Below are 25,063 nucleotides of genomic sequence, written 5' to 3' on the forward strand. Positions count from 1 at the left end.
AGTAAATTATTTAAAAAAAACACAACACCCAGAATAAAGTCCTTTAATTGAAATAAACACACATTCCTTTAATGTTCTAAATTAAACTCTACTTACCGTATCGTCCATTCCAGCTGAAGCCAATGTCTTCTGCAATAAAAGTAAAATAATAAGCCAACCTCATCCTTACCTTTCCATGGTTCCCAGGACGGCTTCAGCTCTGCTACATTGACATGACAGTCTGGATCGCAGCAGAAAGCTGCGATCCAGCTTGCCATGCCGCAAACACTGAGAAGTGCAGGCATGCTTGCGCTCCTCAGTGTCTCGCTGTGACGGCATCCAGATGAGCTGAGTTCTTGTCCAATGAACTCAGCTCACCTCATGCACGTCACTGACAGCGTGGGAGAATTCTCCTGTGCATGCGGTGCCGGCAAATGACGTCACCGCTTGAGCAGGAGAATTTTCCCACGCTGGGATGGCATTGAGATGGCAGGCTGGATGGTAGCAGAACGCTGCCATCCAGCATGCTATCCTTCTGAGACACTGCAGATCGCAGGCATGCTTGCTCTCTTCAGTGTCTCTGAAGCGCTACCTGCAGTGTCTCTGAAGTGCTGGATGCGCTCTGCAGTGTCTCTGAAGGATGACAAGCTGGATGGTAGCACTCTGATGCGATCCAGCCTGTCATCTCAATGCCATCCCAGCGTGGGGGAATTCTCCTGCTCAAGCGGTGACGTCATTTGCCGGCACCGGATGCGCAGGAGAATTCTCGTATGCTGTCAGTGACGTGCATGAGGTGAGCTGAGTTCATTGGACATGAACTCGGCTCATCTGGATGCCGTCACAGCCAGACACTGAGGAGCTTCACTGAGGAGCTTCTCAGTGTCTGCGGCATGGCAAGCTGGATGGCAGCGTTCTGCTACGATCCAGCCTGTCATGTCAATGTAGCAGAGCTGAAGCCGTCCTGGGAACCATGGAAAGGTAAGGATGAGGTTGGTTTATTATTTTACTTTTATTGCAGAAGACAGTGGCTTCAGCTGGAATGGGCGATACAGTAAGTAGGGTTTAATTTAGAACATTAAAGGAATGTGTCTTTATTTCAATTAAAGGACTTTATTCTGGGTGTTTGTGTTTTTTTTAACTTTGACTATGGGGTTAGTAATGGGGGTGTCTTATAGACGCCTCTCCATTACTAACCTGGCCTTAATGTCAGCTGGCATTATAAGCTGACATCAACCCCAATCCTATTACCCCACTGCCACCACTACAGGGCAGTGGGAAGAGCGAGTCAAAGTGCCAGTGCCATCCTATGGATGCGCCATTTCTGGGGCGGCTGACGGCTGGTGTTTCTAGCCCGGGAGGGGGCCAATATTCATGGCACCCTTCCTGGGCTATTAATATCAGCCCCCAGCTGTCTGCCTAGCCTTTGCTAGTTATTAAAATAGGGGGGACCCCACGTCATTTTTTTGGGGGGTCCCCCATTTTAATAGCTAGTAAAGGCTAGGTATTCAGCTGGGGGCTGATATTAGTAGCCTGGGAAGCTCCGTGGGTATTACCCCCTTCCCTGGCTTCAAACATCTGCCACAGCCGTCTGCTTAACCCCCGCTAGAGACTAAAATTACGGGGAACCCCACACCAATTTTTTTCTTAATAAATCCTTTATTTTAACACTAAATGACAAGTACAGTAAGCAACACTGTCACTGTACTTATTATATATGTGACTGACATGTTTCTATCTATCTAATCTATGTGTGATGCTCTATTCTTTCTGTTCTAAATTGTTGGGTACCGATGATGAATTGCCGGCCGGCTTTTTTAAAGAGACGGGTGCATGAAAACACTATTATTTTTTTTGTTAAATCCTTTATTTTAACACTAAATGACAAGTACAGTAACCAACACTGTCACTATACTTATTATATATGTGACTGACATGTTTCTATCTATCTAATCTATGTGTGATGCTCTATTCTTTCTGTTCTAAATTGTCGAGTACCGGTGTATGCCGCTGCTGAATTGTGAATTGAACTGTTTCTCCTCCTCCTTTTACTCCTCCACCTTTGAAGGTGTTTTCTATGCGTTTTCTATGTGTTTCTATGTGTTTTTGTTTGCCTGCCATTGGTTTTAACGGTGTTTGACAGTGTCGACGAACCGTTCGACGAACATGCCGGTGTTCGTCGAACCGAACCGAACCCGAACACTATGGGGGTGGCTAAACACTAGTCCAGACTCACGGCTACTGAGACTTGACCGTGTGGAAGACAGGGTGGTGGAGTTGGCAAAGTAACTCGAAGCATTATCCGCTATCCAACTAACAACCTTTTGACACTGCTCTGGTTTCAATAGTGGTGTTCTGCGGTCCCCTAGTAATTGGGACAGGAAGGTCGGGCAAGAATTTGTGGGTGTTTGTTGTGGCACAATTTCAGCTTGCCCACGACCTCGGCCTCTGTATTCACCATCATCATCACATCCAGTTCCCCGTACCTTGCCATGCGCCTTGCCCATTGTAAGTGGAGGACAATATCTTCCACTCTCACTACAAATGGCAGAATTTGAAGCGCAATTATATGTGATTCGTGTGACGGACAAACCACAGTTTTAAATAGCTGGCCTGTAGGTAACTATTTTTAAAAGCAACCTCGTTTCAATAAGTTTGCTGACACACTGCAATTACATTTATATGGAGGCAAGAAATGGCAGAATTTTCAATGCAATTATATGTGATCCCTGTGACGGACAAACCACAGTTCTAAATAGCTGGCCTGTAGGTAACTTTTTTTTATCAGCGACCTCGTGTCAATAACTTCGCTGACACACAGCAACAAAATTTCAATGGAGGCCAGAAATGGCAGAATTTTCAGCGCAATTATATGTGAACCGTTTGACGGACAATCCACAGTTTAAATAGCTGGATTTTTAGCACTGTAATATGGAAAGGATCTGGCTGTATTCTGCAGTGCCAACAAGCAAATGGCGCAGAAAAACTGATTTCTCTGGATTGCTTTTTAAACAAATAATCGGGATTAAAATAAAAAAAAAATATTCCTGGCCCCTGATACCTGGGGCTATTTCTACAAATATCTGTAAAAGCATCAGCAGACAGAACTGGAATGGACCCTATTGCTATATGCACTACAGTCTGCTATATACCCTGCCTGCCTGCCTGGCACTGATATCTCTGCAGCTGGATTAGTCCTCAGAAGGACTGTTAGTTGAGATGGTTATGTAGAGAATCTTGTGGAATACCTACACTAACTAATAAACAACCAAATGTCTTCCTAGCTCAGCAGCACCTCTCTCTACACTGCCTGATTGCAGAGTAGACTGTGACGAGCACGGCGGCGCCAGGTCTGATATAGACCTGATAATGCTGTGCAGCCAGCCAATCACTGTAATTATTATTTTTATTTATTTATATAGCGCCATTGATTCCATGGTGCTGTACATAAGAAGGGGTTACATACCAAATACAGATATCACTTACAGTAAACAAACTAACAATGATAGACTGGTACAGAGGGAAGAGGACCCTGCCCTTGCCGTCTTACATTCTACAGGAATGGGGAAGGAGACAGTAGGTTGAGGGATTGCAGTAGCTCCAGTGTTGTTGAGGTGGCAGGAAGCAAGGTCATGGCAGGCTGTAAGCTTGATTGAAGAGATGGGTTTTCAGGTTCCATCTAAAGGATCCAAGTGTGTTGCGGCACAGAATTCCATAGGACGGGGGATATTCGGGAGAAATCTTGGAGGCGATTACGTGAGGAACGAATAAGTGTGGAGGAGAGAAGTAGGTCTTGGGAGGACCGGAGATTACATGAGGGAATATATCAAGAGATTAGTTCAGAGATATACGGAGGAGAGAGGTTATGGATGGCTTTGCAGGTCAGTGTTAGTAGTTTGAACTGGATACGCTGGGCAATTGGGAGCCAGTGAAGGGATTTGCAAATGGGGGTAACAGAGAAGTAGCGAGGCGAGAGATGGACCAGCCGCGCAGCAGAGTTAAGGATGGACTGGAAGGTTGCGAGAGTGCTAGCAGGTAGGTCACAGGAGGATGTTGCAGTAGTTGAGGCGGGAGATGATGAGGGCATGCACAAGCAGTTTAGTAGATTGAGGGTTGAGGAAAGGATGGATTCTGGAAATATTTTTTGAGCTGGAGGCGACAGGAGGTGGCGAGAGCTTGGATGTGGGGTTTGAAGGACAGGGCAGAGTCAAGGGTTACTCCGAGGCAGCAGATTGTCGGTGCAGGGGAAAGAGTGATTGTCATTTATTGTGATAGAAAGATCAGGTGGGAAAGATATGCGAGATGGGGGAAAGATGATGAGTTCAGTTTTGTCAACATTGAGCTTGAGGAAGCGGGAGGAGAAGAAGGAAGATATGGCTGCTAGACATGCTGGGATTCTGGACAGCAGAGAGGTGACGTCTGGGCCAGAGAGGTAGATCTGGGTGTCATCAGCATACAGATGGTACTGGAAGCCATGGGATTTTATGAGCTGTCCCAGGCCAAGGGTATAGATTGAGAAAAATAGGGGTCCTAGGACAGAGTCTTGAGGAACTCCAACAGAGAGGGGGCAGGGTGAGGAGGTAGTGTGGGAGTGTGAGACCCTAAATATGCGGTTAGAAAGGTATGAGGAGATCCAAGATAGGGCAAGGTCTTTGACGCCAAAGGAAGAGAGAGATCTGTAGCAGGAGGCAGTGGTCAACTCTATCGAAAGCAGAGGACAGGTTAAGAAGAAGGAGTACAGGGAATTGTCTATTAGCTTTGGCTGTAAGTAAGTCATTGGTGATTTTGGTAAGAGCAGTTTTGGTGGAATGGTGGGGCGGAAGCCGGATTGTCAGTTGTCGAAGAGAGGGTTAGATGAGAAGTGGAAGGAAAGTTCAGCGTGAACGTGTTGCTCAAGGAGTTTGGAGGCAAATTGGAGCAGCGATATGGGGCGATAGCTGGACAAGGCGGTTGGGTCAAGGGATGGCTTTTTGAGGATGGGCGTGATTGTGGCATGTTTGAAGGCAGCGGGGAAGGTACCAGAAGATAGTGATAGGTTTAAAAGATGGGTTAGGGATGGGATGAATGTGGGGGTGACGTTGGGGAGGAGGTGGGATGTGATGGGGTCAAGTGCACAAATGGTGAGGTGTGATTTGGAGAGGAGACGAGTAAGGTCTCTCTCTGTGATGTTGGGAAGGGAGGTTATGGGGGTAGGGCAATGGTGTGGAAAACAAAGGGGTTGTGGTGGCCGGATAGTAAAGACTTGCCGTGTTTGGTCAATCTTGTTTTTGAAGTGTGTGGCAAACTCCTCAGCAAAGATGACGGAGGTCGGAGAGGGCAGTGGAGGGTGAAGGAGAGAGTTAAAAGTGTTGAATAGCTGTTTGGGGTTGTGGGATAGGGAAGATATGAGGGTTGTGAAGGAGGCCTGTATAGCAGAAGTGAGTGCTGATTTGAATGCGAGTGTTGCTTGTTTGAATACAGTGAAGTCATCTTGAGAATGTGTTTTCTTCCAACGCCGCTCCGCAACCCTGGACGCTTGTCGAAGCTGTTTAGTGAGGTTCTTGTGCCAGGGTTTCCTGTTGACTCATCGCGCTCTGCCATGCATAAGAGGGGCGACCAAGTCAATAGCTGATGTTAGCGTGGCATTGTAGAAAGCAGTAGCGTTGTCTGTGTCATGAAGTGAAGAGTCAGAGAGTGTGTGGGTGTCTAGATGTTCAAGGTTTCTGCGGGGGTGTGCTAGTTGATGGACATGGGTGACAGGTGAGGAGGACAGGGATGAGAAAGTGAGTAGATGGTGGTCAGATAGGGGTTGGGGGAGGTTGTGAGGTTAGATAGGGAGCAGAGTCGATTGAAGATGAGGTCTAGTGTGTGTCCTTCTGTGTGGGTGGCTGAGGAGGACCACTGAGTAAGTCCAAAGAATGAAGTAAGCGACAGGAGTTTGGATGCTGCTGACTGGTAAGTGTTAGTGGGGATGTTGAAATCGCTCATGATGATTGTGGGAATGTCAGCAGAGAGAAAGTAAAGAAGCCAGGTGGAGAATTGGTCAATAAAGGCAGTGACCGGGCCTGGAGGTCGGTATATGACAGCCACTTGGAGGTTGGAGGGAGAGTAGATACAGACAGAGTGAACGTCAAAAGAAGGGAGAATAATAGAGGGTAGAGGAGGAGTAGGGCTAAAGGTGCAGTTGTTAGAAAGGAGAAGACCCACTTCTCCACCATGTCTGTTACCAAGGCGAGGAGTGTGGGTGAAGTGCAAGCCACCATAACAGCGCAGCAGGGGAGGCAGTGTCGGAGGGTGTCAGCCATGTCTCTGCCCAGGAAAGAGAGATGACCAGAGGTAAAGAGGTCGTGGACAAAATGGAGCTTGTTGCAGACAGAGCGGGCATTCCAGAGTGCTCCAGAGAGAGGGAGCAGGGGGGTGGGCGTCAGGGAGACCGGTTTTGCGTAAGAGAGGTTGCGGTAGTTTGCAACATGGCTGCAGCATTACAGTGTGTGGCAGACAATCCCTGCATGTTGATTGGCACTCTAAAGCGCGCCAAACATGCAGGGAGGGGACCCGAGCATCCGCCCGAGCATCTCGGAAGTACTCGGCGAGCTCTGAGCATCTCGAGTACTGAGATGCTCGGGCAAGTACTGAGTACTTGCGAGTATGCTCGCTCATCACTAATAACTATGCGTCATCTGTCAGTAAGGGGATAAGCGTTCCCTACATTTTTTTTGAGTTCTGTAATTAGAATTAAAAGAATTGTAAATTAATTCCTTTTGTTTCATTGTCCATATTTCATCTTTATTTCAAAATTAAAGAACAATACACACGTAATGGAGTACATTGTGTGCACAATTATTAGGCAGTGCTGTTGGTCAATCCAAAAGTTTAATAAACCTGAAACCTGAATATTTGAGGAAGTAAAAGTGAGGTTTTGTCTTTCCTAGGAGAATATAGTCCTGCTCATTGTTACTGGCACCCATGAAGTTTAAGTACATAATGTGGAATATCTCCTGAAAAGAATGAATCAAGTGAAACAGTTTTTTTGTATAGAGCACTCGTGTTAAATACAAAAGAGCAAATGATAAACAATAATTTAAAACTAAAAACAATGGGAGGGAAAAATAGAAAATCCTAAAGCTTGCTGTGCACTGGTATTGGCACCCTTTACATTAATTTAGTATAGAAACACATTTTGACTTGCCTGTGGTAAATCACAAAAGAGATTCTCCTGTAATTAATTGTCGGTGCCCATGTGACATGAATTAATCAATGAATGATGACTTCACTGTTTTAAAAAGCCACATGGTAGGCTCTCTTCCTTTATCACAATGGTGAAGACAAAGGAGCTGTCTGAGGACATCAGAACTTCTATTGTTGACCTTGGTATCCCAGTTTCAACAGTGCGCTATGTTATTAAGAAGTTTTCCAAGCATGGAACCGTCAAGGACCTCCCTGGATGTGGGGGAAGGAGGAATTGACAAGAGATGTTTTTGAAGGTTAGTGCGAATAGTGGAAAAAACACCATGTCAAACATCCAAAGACCTGAAGGCCAACCTGGAACAGTCTGGTGTCATGGTTTAAACAAGTACCATATGCCACACACTAAGTCAAGCAGAGCTTTATGGGCAAAGGCCAAGGAAGAAATCATTGCTGAACAAAAGACATAAAAAGGAACGACGGATCTTTGCCAAAGAGTACCTTGACAAACCATAATTCTTCTGGAAAAATGTTCTGTGGACAGAAAATCCAATGCAAAGCAACAGTTTGTTTACAGACGGCGCAATGAATCTTATAAGTAAAAGAACACCTTACCAACAAATAAGCATGGTGGAGGATCCATAATGCTATGGGATTGCTTTGCTGCGTCTGGTACTGGAGGCCTTGACCATATCACAGGAATCATGAAATCAGAGAATTATCAAGAGATTTTAGAGCAAAATGTCCTACTCAGTGCAAGAAAACTTGGCACAATGAACATGACCCAAAGCACACATCCAAAAGTACACAGGAATGGTTGAAAAACAAAAAATGGACGGTTTTAAAATTGCCAGCAATCAGTCCTGACTAGTGATGAGCAAACGTTCTCTCCGCTACTCGGTACTCGCCGGAGCATCACGGTGCTCGACAAGCTTGGCGAGTATTTCCGGCTTGCGCGGGCGTGAGCTTGAGTCCACGCCCTGCATGTTTGGCGCTGTTTAGAGAGCCAATGAACATGCAGGGATTGCTTTTCATGCACTGTAATGCCGTAGCCATGTTGGTTGTGGCCTTACACTGTTTGGCTGGCCGCATAGCATCATCGGGTCTATTTAAGACCCAGTGATGCTAGGCTCGTCACAGTCTACCCTGGAAACAGGCAGAGTAGGGAGAGCTGCTGCTGCGTGAGGGAGACATTTGCTTATTTATTAGTTAGTGTAGGTATTCCACAACATATCTATATATCCATCTGAACTAACAGTCCTTCTGAGGACTAATCCATCTGCATATATTCAGTGGTGATAGCAGGAGGTAGGCAGGCAGAGAAACTTGTGAACATTATATAGCACAATAGTGTACATTGCACGTTCTGAATGCTCCTGCTGTTAAGATATCCCTAGACATAGCCCCAGATATCAGGGGCCAGGGCTATTTTTCTTTTTATCTTAATCCTGACTAGATATTTGCTTAAAAAGCAAGGCAGGCAGGGTTTGTGGCAGTGCATACAGCACAAGAGGGTCCATTGCACATTCTGTCTGATCCTACTGTTACAGATATTTGTAGACATAGCCCCAGATATCAGGGGCCAGGGCTAATTTTTTTTAATCTTAATCTTGATTATTTGCTTAAAAAGCAATCCAGAGTACACCATTTTTCTGCTCCATTTGCTTTTTAGCACTGCAGAATACAGCCAGATCTTTTCCATATTACAGTGATAAAAATCCAGAAATTTGTAGTGAACGTGGAAAATAATGGTCTCCATTTACAGTTTGTTGCAGTGTGTCAGTGAAAATATTCACACATGCTCGCTGTGAAGAATAGTAAACTACAAGCCCGCTATTTAAAACTGTGGTTGTCCATCAGATGTATCACATGTAACTGGGTCCAAATTCATTCATTTCTGTCCTCCATTTACAGTTTGTTGCAGTGTGTCAGTGAAGCTATTCCCACATGCTCGCTGTGAAGAATAGTAAATTACAGGTCCGCTATTTAAAACTGTGGTTCTCCGTCAAACGTATCACATATAACTGCGGTTCAAATCCACGTTGTAGTGAACGTGGAAAATATTGTCATCCATTTAAAATGGGCAAGGTGCATGGCAAGGGACGGGGAAGTGGACATGATGGTGATGGTGCATGCAGAGGCCGGGGCCGTGGCCAAGCTGAAATTGTGCCACAACAAACACCCACATCTTATCACTCGACCTTCCTGGCCCAATTCCTAGGAGAACACCACTATTGAACACTGAGCAGTGTCAAAAGATTGTTGGTTGGATAGCAGATAATGCTTCCAGTTACTTTGCCACCACCACCACCCTATCTTCCACACGGTCAAGTCTCAGTAGCCGTGAGTCTGGACCGCATATTCCTCACCCTGATCCTCCATGCCGAGTGCCCTGAGACAACTGATCCCACACAGTGGGAAAGTGTAATTACTGTCGCAAGACGTGGACGTTGATGAGACACAATTGCCAGAAAGTCAGGAGCAGGACCAGGGTGCGGAAGTGGAAGACGACATGGTGGATGATATAGTCACTGACCCATCCTGGCAGGGGGACATGCAGAGTGAAGACAGCAGCACACAGGGAGAGGGAGGCATAGAACCACAATAGGCAGGAAGAATCAGTGTGGTGGCCGCAGACAGAAGGCTGTAACACCAACATGACGGAAGTTGCCAGTACAACTGTTAGGTCTTCTTCAGTCTGGTTCTTTTTTAAAGACTCTGCAGATAACCCCAAAAAGGCCATTTGCACCATCTGCCATGCCAGCATCAGCAGGGGTAGCAAAACTAGCAGCCTGACCACCACCAGCATGATCAGGCACACGACAGCAAAGCACCCGACTAAGTTGGCCAAACGCCAAGGTCGAGAAACAGTGTCTGCGGGTGTTACCACTGCTTCTTCCGCTGTTGTTCATGTACCCCAATTCCCTGTCCATGGCGCATGCGTAGATGCCTCCTGTCCTGCACCTGTCATTGCACACTTTCAACTAGCACCATCAGCACCCATGTCCACGTCCTTGTCCCAGCACATCGTTCAGTTGTCCCTACCCCAGTCCTTGGAATGCAAGCGCAAATACGCAGCCAATGCCCCACAGGCCAAGCGAATGCTTGCGCTCGAAATGTTGCCTTTTAGACTCATGGAGACGAAAGTTTTCCGCAACATGATGGCGGCGGCCGTCCCTCGCTACTCGGTCCCTGGCTGCCACTATTTGTCCCGGTGTGCCGTCCCCCTATTGCACAAGCACGTGTTCCATGCCCTCAACAACGCAGTTACTGGGAAAATCCACCTAACCACAGACACGTGGACAAATGCTTGTGGGCAGAGATGGTACATCTCGCTGACGGTACACTTGGTTAATATAGTGGAAGCCGGGACCCAGTCGGACCTTGGGACGGAACACGTCCTTCCGACGCCGAGGATTGCAGGCCCTAGGTCAATCAGTGTTGCCCCCACATTCTACAGCTCCTGCACCTCCTCCTCTTCAGCCTCCATCTCCGAAATGACCACATCAGTCACAAGCTGGAAGCACTGCAGCACTGCCTCGGTCAAGCGGCAACAGGCTGTGCTGAAGGTAATATGCTTAGGTGACAAACTGCACATCACTGAAGAGTTGTGGACAGCTCTGAAAAAGCAGGCAGATCTGTGGCTGACACTGCTGAACCTACATCCAGGCATGGTCGTGTGTGACAATGGCCGGAACCTGGTGGCGGCTCTGAAGCAAGGTGAGCTCACACATGTACCATGCCTGGCTCATGTGCTTAACCTCGTGATCTGCCATATCTGCTTGTCAAAGTACGGCGCGTGTGTGCCCATTTTAGAAAGTCAGCTACAGCTTCCACCGCCCATGCCATGCTTCAGCAGCGTTTGCAGCTTCCAGCTCACCGACTGGTGTGCGATGTCCCCACATGTTTGAACTCAATGTTGCAGATGTTGGGAAGGATTTGTGAGCAGCAGAGGGCAATTGTTGACTACCAGCATCAACACGGCCATCAGTATTCAGGTCAGACTCCACATATAAGACCTCAGGAGTGGGCATGAATGTTAGACATTTGTACCATCCTCCAAAACTTTGAGGACTTCACCAAGATGGTGAGCTGCGATGACACCATAATTAGCGTCACCATCCCGCTTCTCTGTCTTCTGAAATGCTCTCTGCTCACAATTAAAGAGGATGCATTGCAGGCGGAGCATGATGAGATGAGAAAGGAGCCATACAGGGTGATTCCATACAGCCCAGCCTCATCTCATCCCGTCATGGATTGGGTGATAATTAGGAAGAGGAGGAGGAAGAACAGGAGCTAGTTCCCTGCGCTATTGATGGTACTATCCGCGCAACTGTCATACCGTCTGTTCAGTGTGGATGGCCTGAGGAGAGGGAGGAGGAGGATGAGGAGGAGAGCATGGTCAGTTGTCCTCTTGGTGAGGACATGGAAGTCTTGCCTGTTTATGTTACGCTGCCTTTTCCGTGACCCCGCATTCTCCAAATTTTGGGTGACAGTCATTACTGGTTGATGACACTTCCAGACCCACGCTACAAGGAGAACTTTCTATTTCTTATTCCCGCGGCGGACAGGTCTGCTAAAATGGGGCAATACCAGACGACCCTTGTTGCAGAATTATTAAAAAAATTACCATCAGAAAACGCTGGCGGCAGAGGTCACAGTTCATTGGACAACTAAGGAGTACAGGCAAGAGAGACACAAATCCAATTCAGCAGAGGCAGGCGAACACTGTCAAAGTTCTGGTACCATTTTCTGAGACCCTACCATCGCTCAAGCCCTGATGCGCGGGGTAGTCTCACAAGGAGGGAAAAGTTTGGGAAGATTCTGAAGGAGTACCTTTCCGACCGTACCAACGTCCTCTGTGATTCCTCTGTGCCTTATAATTATTGGGTATCCAAGCTGGACACGTGGAATGAGCTGGCTCTCCATGTCTTGGAGGTCCTGGCCTAGCATTTTGTCAGAGCGGGTTTTTAGTGCCGCCGGGAGAATTATAACGGATAGGCGCATCCGCCTGTCAACTGAAAATGCTGACAGGCTGACTCTTATAAAAATGAACAAGGGCTGGATGGGGCCAGAGTTCTCAACACCACAGAATGATAGCAGTGTAACATAAACTCAACTATAGTGTCTTTTTTTGTGGAGGTCTAACTCTATTCCCATGCACCTCTGTCTTCACACTAGGACATGGGTATACGCTTCCTGATTTTGTCTATTTTCTCTAGTCCTCCTCCTTCTCCTCATCCTCATCCTCCACCACCATATCACCACCATATCTACCACATCACCATATTTACGTCTCTTGCAAGGGGCATTGGAGTTCCTCCAAATTTTTGGCAGCCATAGCATTCATTGCATAGGCAAACAGTATGGGAGACCCACTTCCTAATAATGGGAACATTCTTTTCATGTGGCCCACCTGTACGTCTCATGCAAGGGGCATTGGAGTGCCTCCAAATTTTTGGCAGTCATTGCATTCACTGCATAAGCAATAACAGTATGGGAGATCGGCTCCTTTCTAATGGGAACATGTCGTTACTGAGGCCCATCTCTATGTGTCTTTAAATTGGTATTGGGTTTTTTCCCAAATTTTGACAGCCGTTGTACTCACTGCATAGATGATAACTGTACAGTGGAACTGCTCATTTCTAATGGGAACATGTCGTTGCTGAGGCCCACCTCTATGTGTACTCACTGCATAACCTATAACCGTATAGCAAAACCGCTCCTTTCTAATGGGAACATGTCGTTACTGAGGCCCACCTCTGTGTCTTTAAATTGGTATTGGGGTTTTTCCTAAATTTTGGGAGCCGTTTTACCCACTGCATACCCTATAACTGTATAGCAGAACCGCTCCTTTCTAATGGGAACATGACGTTACTGAGGCCCACCTCTATGTGTCTTTAAATTGGTATTGGGGTTTTTCCCAAATTTTGGCAGCCGTTGTAATCACTGCATAGACGATAACTGTATAGCAGAACTGCTCCTTTCTAATGGAAGCATGCCGTTACTGAGGCCCACCTCTATGTGTCTTTAAATTGGTATTGGGGTTTTTCCTAAATTTTGTCAGCCGTTGTACTCACTGCATACCCGATAACTGTATAGTAGAACTGCTCGTTTCTAATGGGAACATGTCGTTACTGAGGCCCACCTCTATGTGTCTTTAAATTGGTATTGGGGGTTTTCCCAAATTTTGGCAGCTGTTGTACTCACTGCATGCCATATAACTGTATATAATGTAGAAAAAATATTTCAGCTCACCTGGGTCAGCCTGCTCGGTCCACTTTCTCAAGAAACACGGTACTCGGATTGTAGAGATCCCCATCTGGGAAACATTGAGAAGTGATGAAAGGGTAGTTGCTATGAGCAAGGATCTACGTATCGGAAACGCGTAAGCCTCTGTACGCTTTTATTTGCACTATGGTCTCATGTTTTAATTTTTCAAAATAAAGGCTATTTTTTAAGTCAATTTCACGAGTTGCCGGATAACTACCCTTTCATCACTGCCTGTAACTGTATAGCAGAACCGCTCCTTTCTAATGGGAACATGTTGTTACTGATGCCCACCTCTGTGTGTCTTTAAATTGGTATTGGGGTTTTTCCCAAATTTTGGCAGCCATTGTACTCACTGCATACCCTACAACTGTATAGTAGAACCGCTCCTTTCTAATGGGATCATGTCATTACTGAGGCCCACCTCTATGTGTCTTTAAATTGGTATTGGATGGGGTTTTTCCCAAATTTTGTCAGCCCTTGCAGTCACTGCATGGGCATTACCACTATATGAGACCGATTCCTTTATAATGGGAACATATTTTTTACTGAGACCCTCCTCTGTGTCTCTTCAAAAGGGTATTGGGGTGCGTCCAAATTTTTGGCAGCCCTTGCAATCACTGCATACACAATAACAGTATAGGAGACCCACTCGTTAATAATGGGTACCACAAAGCATAGCCGGCTGATGGCTCTCTAATAATGTTGAGCGAGCATGCTCGACACTGCTCGGTACTCGCCCGAGCATCTCACTACTCGGGATGTTCGGAGAGCACCGAGCGTTTCCGGGTTACTCGGGTGGGAGCTCGGGTCTCCGCCCTGCACGTTTGGCGTTCCTTACAGAGCCAATAAACATGCAGGGATTGCCAGCAAGTCACTGTAATGCCGCAGCCATGTTGGTTGTGGGCATTACAGCGATTGGCTGACCGCACAGCGTCACCTCGAGTATTTAAAACCGGGCGCCGCCATCTTGGACACAGTTTCTCCGGATCAGACAGTGTAGGGTCAGTGCTGCTGAGCTAGGGAGAGATTTATACTGCGAAATAGTTAGTGTAGGGTCTCTAAAGCCTGCCAAATCAAACAAACAGTCCTTCTCAGGACTAATATCCATCCCAGATATTAGGCAGGCAGGCAGGCTGTATAGGAGACACAGTGGTTATACCAACAAACACTGCATTACAGTCCTGTGTGCTCCTGCTGGTCAAATTGCTAGACTTATCCCCAGGTCTCAGGGGCCAGGAAAAATCCTTTTTTTTCATCTAAATCATGTTTTGTTTTTTTTTCCTCAGTCAGACTGTACAAATACCCATCTTATTAACCTTTTGGTATTTCCCCCCCAAAAAAAAAATTTAGTGTGTCTGTGAGTGTTCAGACACAAATATATATGTTTAAAAGAGTCTGGTGTAGGCCAGAGAAATAGAGCTGTGGTTTTCCTCTTCCACAATTCAAATCTGGGTGTTATCAACCTGCTTGCCTTTTTTCCATAAAAGAAAAACAGTTTGAGTGTGTCACTGACTGTTCAGACATGAATATATCTATTTTAACAAGTCTGGAATACACCAGGAAATTATAACTGTGGTTTTGCAGTTCCACGGTTCAAATCTCTGTATTATCCACTTTTTTGTCTTTTTTCCATAAAAAAAAACATTTTCAGTGTCTCGCTGACTGTTCAGACACCAATATGTCTGTTTAAAAGAGTCTGGTGTAGGCCAGAGAAATAGAACTGTGGTTTTCCTCTTCCACGGTTCAAATCTCCTTTTTATTAAACTTTTGCCATTGATAGTGCGAGTGTAAGCTATTTTACTTCATTTACAATAGGCAATGTGCGTGGCAAGGGAAGAGGAACTGGACGTTCTGGTGATGGTGCGTGCAGAGGACGGGGCCGTGGCCAAGGTGAAAATGTGCACCAACCAACAGCCACATCTTCTCGCTCCCAGTTCTTGACCGAATTACTAGGGAAGCACACAACAGCACCACTATTGCGAACTGATCAGTGCGAACAGGTTATTAATTGGATAGCAGATAATACTTCCAGTCACCTGGGCACCACCACCTCTGGTCTGTCTTCCACACGGTCAAGTGTTAGTAGCCGTGAGTCTCGACTGCAAACTCCTCCTCACCCTGATGCTCCTTCCTCTCACCATGCCGAGTGTTGGCAGACAGCAACTGATCCCACAGTTGGACATTTTGAAGAGCTGTTAACTGGTCCATTTCCATATTTGTGCCCCTCTCCTGCTCCGCTTGAAGTGGTGGAAGAGGAGATCCCATGTAGAGATGGCCAAATATTTGAACAGCCACGGCCACAGGAAGTCGACGCTGGCAATTTGTCACAAGAGGTGGACGATGACGAGACACAATTGCCACGAAGTGAGGTTGAGGACCGTGGTGCGGAAGTGGAAGAGGAGGAGGTGGTGGATGATCTAGTAACTGACCCAACGTGGCAGGAGGACACGCAGAGCGAGGCCAGCAGCACACAGGGGGAGGGAGGCAGAGCACCCCAACAGGCAGGAAGAAGCAATGTGGTGGCCGCAGACAGAAGGCGGGCAACCGTTCCCCGTAACACCAATACGAGGGACTTTGCCAGTACAGCCGGTAGGTCTTCCAGAGTCTGGAATTTTTTTAAAGACTCTGCTGATAACCCCAAAAAGGCCATTTGTACCACCTGCCAGGCCAGCATCAGCAGGGGTGACAAAACTACCAGTCTGACCACCACCAGCATGATCAGGCACATGTCAGCAAAGCACCCGACTTTGTGGGGTGAACCCCAGGGTCCACGACCATTGTCAGCGGGTGTCACCACTGCTTCTTCCGCTGTTGTGCGTGTAAGTAAACCCCCTGTTGTGTGTGCAAGGCAATCCCCTGTCCATACTGCATGCAAAGATGCCCCCTCCTCTCAGTCTTCACTTGTTATGGCAGTTTCTGAAGAAACAGCATCAACGTTCACGTCCATGTCCCACCGCAGCGTTCAATTGTCCATATTCCAGACCTTTGAACAAAAGCGCAAATTCGCAGCCAACGCCCCACAGGCCACAGTCCTAAATTCGCACATGTCATGACTGCTTGCGTTGGAAATGCTGCCTTTTAGGCTGGTGGAGACGTAATCCTTCCGCAACCTTATAGCGGTGGCCATCCCTCGGTACTCGGTCCCCAGCCGACACTATTTTGCCCGGTGTGCCATCCCCGCACTACACAAGCACGTGTCCCAAAACATCTGCCGTGCCCTCAACAACGCAGTTACTGGGGGAGTCCACCTGACAACGGACACGTGGACAAGTGCTTGTGGCCAGGGATGGTACATCTCCCTGACGGCACACTGGGTAAACATAGTTGAAGCCGGGACTCAGTCGGACCTTGGGACGGAACACATCCTCCCCACACCGAGGATTGCGGGCCCTATGTCAGTCAGAGTTGCCCCCACAGTGTACAGCTCCTGCGCATCATCCTCCTCCTCATGTTCATCCTCCATCTCAGATATCACCACATCAGTTACAAGCTGGAAGCACTGCAGTACTGCCTCAGCCAAGCAGCAACAGGCTGTGCTGAAACTCATAAGCTTAGGTGATAAACCTCACACTGCTTGTGAGTTGTGGACAGCTGTGAAAGAGCAGGCAGATCTGTGGCTGAGACCGCTGAACCTACATCCAGGCATGGTCGTGTGTGACAATGGCCGTAACCTGGTGGTGGCTCTGAGGCGAGGCGAGATCACACCCGTACCATGCCTGGCTCATGTGCTTAACCTCGTGGTTCAGCGGTTTCTTAAATCGTACCCCGAGTTGCCAGATCTGCTCATCAAAGTACGCCGCCTGTCAGCTCATTTTCGGAAGTCGGCTACAGCTTCCGCCGCCCTTGCTGTGTTGCAGCAGCGTTTGCAGCTTCCTGCACACCGACTGGTGTGTGATGTCCACACACATTGGAACTATACCCTCCACATGTTGCAAAGAATTTGTGAGCAGAAGAGAGCAGTTGTGGAGTACCAGCTGCAACAAGGCCGTCGATATTCAGTTCAGACTCCACACATAAGACCTCAGGAGTGGACCTGGATGTCTGACATATGTACCATCCTGACAAACTTTGAGGAGTCCACCTAGATGGTGAGTGGCGATGACGCCATCATTAGCATCAGCATCCCACTTGTCTCTCTTTTGCAACGCTCTCTGCAGAGAATTAAAGAGGAGGCATTGCAGCCAGAGTATGATGAGATGTATAAGAAGCCGTAGCGGGCGATTACACACAGCCCAGCCTCATCTCATCCCAACGTGCATTGGGGGACAATGAGGGAGAGGAGGAGGAGGAGGAGGAAAAACAATAGCTGGTATCATGCACTGTAGACGGTAGTACCTGTACAACTGTCATACCGTCCGTTCAGCGTGGGTGGCCTGAGGACAGGGGGGAGGAGGAGGAGGAGTGGGAGGAGGAGGAGAGCATGATAAGTCGTCATCTTGGTGAGGACACAGAAGTCTTGCCTGTTACCAGTCTGGCACGCATGACTGACTTTATGTTACGCTGCCTTAACCGTGACCCTCGCGTTGTCAAAATGTTGGGTGACAGTCATTACTGGTTGGTGACACTTTTAAACCCCCACTACAAGGAGAATCTTCACTCTCTTATTCCTGAGGTGGAGAGGTCTACAAAAATGGGGCAGTATCAGAAGGCCCTTGCTGCAGAACTGTTAAAAAAATTCCCATCTGAACACTCTAGCGCCAGAGGTCACAGTTCGTTGACCAACCAAGGCTTACAGGCAAGAGAGACGCAACTCCAATCCAGCAGAGGCAGGGGAACACTGTCAACGTTCTGAGACAGTTTTCTGAGACCCACCCAGCTTACAGGCCCTGAGGCGCGGGGTACTCTCACAAGGAGTGGAAAGTTTCAAAAGATGGTGATGGAGAACCTTGCCGACCGTACCAGCGTCCTCCGTGATTCCTCTGTGCCTTTTAATTATTGGGTATCCAAGCTGGATACTTGGAATGAACTAGCTCTGTACGCCTTGGAGGTCCTGGCCTGCCCTGCCGCTAGCGTGTTATCGGAGCGTGTTTTTAGTGCCGCTGGGGGAATTATAACTGATAAGCGCACTCGCCTGTCAACTGACAATGCTGACAAGCTGACCCTTATCAAAATGAACAAGGGCTGGATTGGGCCAGACTTCTCATCACCACCAAATGACTGCAGAGTAACATAAAGTCAAATCCACTGTGTTGTTTCGGGAGGTGTATTCCCATGCACCACTTCACACCCACACATGGGTATACGCTTCCTCATTTTGGCTGTTTTTTGCTCTTCTCCTTATCCTCAGCCTCCACCACCACTATACCAGCAGGGTGACCGTGGTCCGTGTTGCCAGCATGGCAAGTTCCTCCGTCCTAATTTTTGGCAGCTTTTGCTTGGAAGGCATAGGCAAAGACTATGGGAGACCCACTCCCCCATAATGGGAATAATGTTTTTAATATGCTGTACTGCATTGGCTCTTGTACGGGGCATTGCAAGTTCCTCCGTCCTAATTTTTGGCAGCTTTTGCTTGGAAGGCATAGGCAAAGACTATGGGAGACCCACTCCCCAATAATGGAAATAATGTTTTTAATATGCTGTACTGCATGGCTCTTGTAAGGGGCATTAAAACCGTCTTGTTAAGCTACTGTGACCTCCACGTCTCTTCCAAGGGGCATTGATATTGTCTTTTTATTCCACTGCGACCTCCACCGCTCTTCCAAGGGGCATTAAAACCGTCTTGCTAAACCACTCTGACCTCCACGTCTCATTCAAGGGGCATTAAAACCGTCTTGTTAAGCTATTGTGACCTCCACGTCTCTTCCAAGGGGCATTAAAACCGTCTTGTTAAACGACTCTGACCTCCACGTCTCATCCAAGGGGCATTAAAAACGTCTTGTTAATCCACTCTGAACTCCACGTCTCTTCCAAGGGGCATTAAAACCATCTTGTTAAACCACTCTGACCTCCACGTCTCTTCCAAGGGGCATTAAAAGCGTCTTGTTAAGCTACAGTGACCTCCACGTCTCTTCCAAGGGGCATTAAAACCGTTTTGTTAAACCACTCTGACCTCCATGTCTCATCCAAGGAGCATTAAAACCGTCTTGTTAAGCTACTGTGTACTCCACGTCTCTTCCAAGGGGCATTAAAACGGTCTTGTTAAGCCACTCTGAACTCCACGTCTATTCCAAGAGGCATTAAAACCATCTTGTTAAGCTACTGTGAACTCCACGTCTCCTCCAAGGGGCATTAAAACCGTCTTGTTAAACCACTCTGACCTCCACCACTCTTCCAAGGGGCATTAAAACCGTCTTGTTAAACCACTCTGAACTCCCCTTCTCTTCCAAGGGGCATTAAAACCATCTTGTTAAACCACTCTGAACTCCACGTCTTTTCCAAGGGGCATTAAAACCATCTTGTTAAACCACTCTGACCTCCACCACTCTTCCAAGGGGCATTAAAACCGTTTTGTTAAGCTACTGTGACCTCCACGTCTCTTCCAAGGGGCATTAAAACCGTCTTGTTAAACCACTCTGACCCCCACGTCTCATCCAAGGGGCATTAAAACCGTCTTGTTAAACCACTCTGAACTCCACGTCTCTTCCAAGGGGCATTAAAACCGTCTTGTTAAACCACTCTGAACTCCACGTCTCTTCCAAGGGGCATTAAAACCATCTTGTTAAACCACTCTGACCTCCACGTCTCTTCCAAGGGGCATTAAAACTATCTTGTTAAACCACTCTAAACTCCATGTCTCTTCCAAGGGGCATTAAAACCGTCTTGTTAAGCTACTGTGACCTCCACGTCTCTTCCAAGGGGCATTAAAACCGTCTTGTTACACCACTCTGAATTCCACAGCTCTTCCAAGGGGCACTGAAATGTTGTTTTTAATTACCTCTAACCTCCACCACTCTTCCAACGGGCATTGCATTTCCTCCTAATTTTAGTCAGCTTTTTCTTTTCAATGCATAGGCGAACACTAAGGGAGACCCACTCCCCAATAATGGGTAGAAGGTTTTTAGTACGCTGCAATCCACGTCTGTTTCAAGGGGCATTGCAGTTCCTCATAATTTTTGGAAAGCCTTCCATTCACTGCTTAGGCCAACAGTGTACAGGAGACCCAGTTGCTATAAATGGAAAAAACGGTTTAGTTAAGGCCCTCTGACCTCCATGTCACTTCCAAGAGGCATTGGAGTGCTTCGAAATTTTTGGTAGGCATTGCACTCACTGTATGCCCTATAACTGTGTAGCCGAACTGCTCCTTTTGGTACAGAAACATATCCTACAAGACATGTGTGGTTGACTGGCCTGATATTGATGTGAATGGTCCCTGTTCCTCCTGCTCTTTCTCCTTTGCCACCACCTCATCCATCATTCATCACCTGAAGCTTTGTTTTAACGGGAGTCATAGAACTGGGATAGTAGCAGGAAAACATCCAGCAATCCTCGGAGGAGGTAGGATATGCGCCAAAACGCTGACCACCTCAGGCCTAGCCGCTACTACATACATGCGCTTGCATTCCAAGGAACAGAAAGTTAAGGAGATGGATGGCCTCATGATCATGAATAATTTACTCGTTGTGTAGGAGGCCGACCACTGCTGCTGTCTACCTTCTGAACTTTGTGTTCAAGCATGATTGACCCAGGACCCGCAATCCTCTATGTCTGGAAAACGTGTTGCATCCCAGTGTCCAACTGTGTCCCGGCTTCCACAATATTAACCCAATGTGAAGGCGTCAGTGAGATGGACCATCCCTGGCCACATTCACTTGTCCATGTGTTTGTGGTTAGGCTGTCCTTCCCACTAAATGCACTGGGGAGGGCACAGGTAATGTTTTGGTATGCGCGCTTGTGTATAAGGCGCACCGGGACAAATAGGGGTGGCTGGGGACCATTTATTGACACCCGGCCGCCAGCAGGTGGCTGGGGACCGTGTGTGGGCACCCGGCCGCGGTGCGGCTGGGGACCGAGTATGGACACCCGGCCGCCGACGCAGCCATGACATGGTGGCCGGCGTCTGCCTCCACAAGCCTAAAAGGCCTCATTTCAAGTGCAAGCAAGCTAGCAGTATGGTATTGCAGCCTGGGGGTGGGTGGGTGGCAGGCTGCACACTTACGCTTGCATTCCAAGAAAACAAAGCAGATGCTAACTTCTATCATCATCATCATGCTCCTCACCTTGGCACTCTCAACTCCCCTGATGGAGAAGCCAGGGCCCACCGGAGGAGTCTGGTGGTCTGGCGGGCTCGGTCAATGCTGCCCTAAAGCAGGCCAAGCTAAGAAAAGTGTGGGGAAGGCTACCGGGACAAATAGGGGCGGCTGGGGACCGAGTATGGACACCCGGCTGCCGGGCGGTGGGGGACTGAGTATGGATTCCTGGCCGCCGATGCAGCCATGACATGGTGGCCCGCGTCTGCCTCCACAAGCCTAAAAGGCCTCATTTCAAGTGCAAGCAAGCTAGCAATATGGTATTGCAGCCTGGGGGTGGGTGGGTTTTAGGCTGCACACTTACGCTTGCATTCCAAGAAAACAAAGCAAATGCTAACTTCTATCATCATCATCATGCTCCTCACCTTGGCACTATCAACTCCCCTGATGGAGAAGCCAGGGCCCACCGGAGGAGTCTGGTTGTCTGGTGGGCTCGGCCAATGCTGCCCTAAAGCAGGCCAGGCTAAGAAAAGTGTGGGGAAGGTTACCGGTACAAATAGGGCGGCTGGGGACTGAGTATGGACACCCGGCCGCCCCCTGGTGGCTGGGGACCAAGTGTGGACACCCGGCTTCCGGGCGGCTGGGGACTGAGTATGGAAACCAGGCCGCTGACGCAGCCATGACATGGTGGCCGGCGTATGCCTCCACAAGCCTAAAAGGCCTCATTTCAAGTGCAAGCAAGCTAGCAGTATGGTATTGCAGCCTGGGGGTGGGTGGGTGGCAGGCTGCACACTTACGCTTGCATTCCAAGAAACCAATGCAGATGCTAACTTCTATCATCATCATCATGCTCCTCACCTTGTCACTCTCAACTCCCCTGATGGAGAAGCCAGGGCCCACCGGAGGAGTCTGGTTGTCTGGTCTTGGCCAATGCTGCCCTAAAGCAGGCCAGGCTAAGAAAAGTGTGGGGAAGGTTACCGGGACAAATAGGGGTGGCTGGGGACCAAGTATGGACACCCGGCCGCCCCCTGGCGGCTGGGGACCAATCGTGGATACCAGGCCGCCGACGCAACCATGACGTGGTGGCCAGATTCCGCGTCCACATGCATAAAAGGCCCAATTTCAAGTGCAAGCAAGCAGTATGGTATTGCAGCCTGGGGGTGGGTGGGTGGCAGGCTGCATACTTGCGCTTGCATTGCAAGGAATTGGGGAGGTACAATTGAACATTGCCCTGGGACAAGGACTTACACGGGGATAGTTGCAAGTCTGCATCTTCTGATGCGGCAAGGATCACTTCTGATGGGCACACTTTTAGGCAGTGACCTGGGTGTCAGAGATGCTTCCATGGGTCTTCCCCATGCTGTTCCCATGTCTTTTCAGCACTGTATGCATGTGTCACACAGCACATGGCCAGATAAGGTTGTAAAATGTTAAAATTACATTTTCCGGTGAATGCATTTGTCACGGTTGAAAGCAATACAAAAGTGCAAAACGCATAAAAAATGCTACTTGTGAACATAGCCCAAGGTGTGGAGGAGCATTTTTGTTTTTGGTTATTTATTTTACCTTATACACAAGTCTTTACCCTGGAAAGGATGTTCCTTAACATATTTCACAGGAAAGCAGTTTCAGTTTCGTTTTTGAACGTTTTATTGTGAGCCCGTAAAAGTGGCTTAATACCTCTGACCACGTTGTTGACAGCAGTGACCTGGGGGTCAGAAATGCTTCCTGGGGCGATCCCAATGCTGTCCCCATGTCATTTGAGCACTGTCACTATCGTTTTGGGCACTTTTTAGGCTTTCTACAGACTGCCGGGGGTGCCGCCTCAAAAATGCTCGGGTCTCCCATAGACTAACATTGGACAAGTTGCTCGGGTCAAGCACCCGAGTATCACGGTGAGCTCGGCCCGAGCTTCGAGCACCCGAGCATTTTAGTGCTCGCTCAACACTACTCTCTAACAATAGTATGGGCCGACTGCTGGCCCTTTAAGTATAGTAAGTGCCGTCTGATGGCCCTATAAAAATAGGCTTTGTGACTTTCAGAGTCCCTCCTTCATAAATGAAACAGGATGTGTCTGATCATGTCTCACACACCACATGGCAAGATAAGGTAGTAAAATGTTAAAATAACATTTACCGGTGAATGTATTTTTCACCTTTGAAAGCAATGAAAAAGTGCAAAAACACATCAAAAGCGCTATGTGTGAACATAGCTCAAGGTGTGGAGGAGCATTTTTGTTTTTGGTTATTTATTTTGTCTCATATATAAGTCATTACCCTGGAAAGGATGTTCCTTAACATTTTTACCAGGAAAATCCATTTTGGTTTAGTTTTGTATGTTTTATTGTGAGTCTGTAAAAGTGGCGTAATACTCTGACAACATTGTTGACATCAGTGACCTTGGAGTCAGAAATGCTTCCAGGGGTCTTCCACATGCTGTTCCTATGTCATTTGAGCACAGTTCCCATCGATTTCGGCAATTTTTAGGCCCTCCGCAGACCTCCGGGGGTAGCCGCCAGAAAAATGCTCGAGTTTCCCAAAGACTTACATTCGGCTCGTTGCTCGGACTGAGCACTCGAGGATTCCAATTTGCTTGACTCGAACAATGAGTACCCGAGCATTTTAGTGTTCACTCATCACTAGTCCTGACCTTAATCCCATTGAAATTTTTTGGGGTGAACTGAAATCTGCCATTGGGAAAAAGAACCCTTCAAACATTCAAGAGCTTGAACAAACTGCAAAGTACTGTACTGTATTGTATTTGTATCTGTATTGTAATTGTATTGTATTCCCTAGTCCATATTTAATTGATTACCCCCCCCGTCCATATTTAAATTGATTCCCCTGAACACCCCCGTCCATATTTAACTGATCCCTCTGACCACATTAAATTGACCCCCCCGTCCTCATTTAATTGATCCCCGACCACCCCCCGTCCATATTAAAGTGATCCCCCTGACCACATTTAAATGATTGACCCCCCCAGCCCATAATTGATTGATCCCCCTTGTCCTATTTAATAGATTCCCCTTGTCCACTTTTACTCATCCCCAGTCCCTATCTATTTGCCTTATCCCCCACCATATTTAATTAACCCCTGTCCATAATTAATTGATTGATTCCCCAGACCACAATTAATTATTTCCCCAGTCCATATTTATTGATATTATTGATACTTATTGATCCCCAGTCCTTAGTTAATTGACCCACCGTCCATACCTATTTTTTTGCTTTACCCCCCATCCTATTTAATTAAACCCCCTGTCCATAATTAATTGATTGAATCCCTAGTCCACAATTAATTATTTCCCCAGTCCATACTTATTGATCCCAGTCCATAGTTAATTGACACACCGTCCACACTTAATTAATCCACCTGACCCACTCAGCTGATCCCCCGTCCATACTTAATTGATACTTAATTGATCCCCCGTCCATACTTAACTGATCCCGCGCCGATATCTAATCGATACACTTGCACATCCCTAATTGATCCCCGTCCATACACCTATATATAAATAATTG

This window comes from Phyllobates terribilis, unplaced genomic scaffold (genome assembly GCF_046119375.1).
Source record: "Phyllobates terribilis strain yellow unplaced genomic scaffold, ASM4611937v1 Scaffold_1__5_contigs__length_1240528914, whole genome shotgun sequence".
In the NCBI taxonomy this organism is placed as follows: domain Eukaryota; kingdom Metazoa; phylum Chordata; class Amphibia; order Anura; family Dendrobatidae; genus Phyllobates; species Phyllobates terribilis.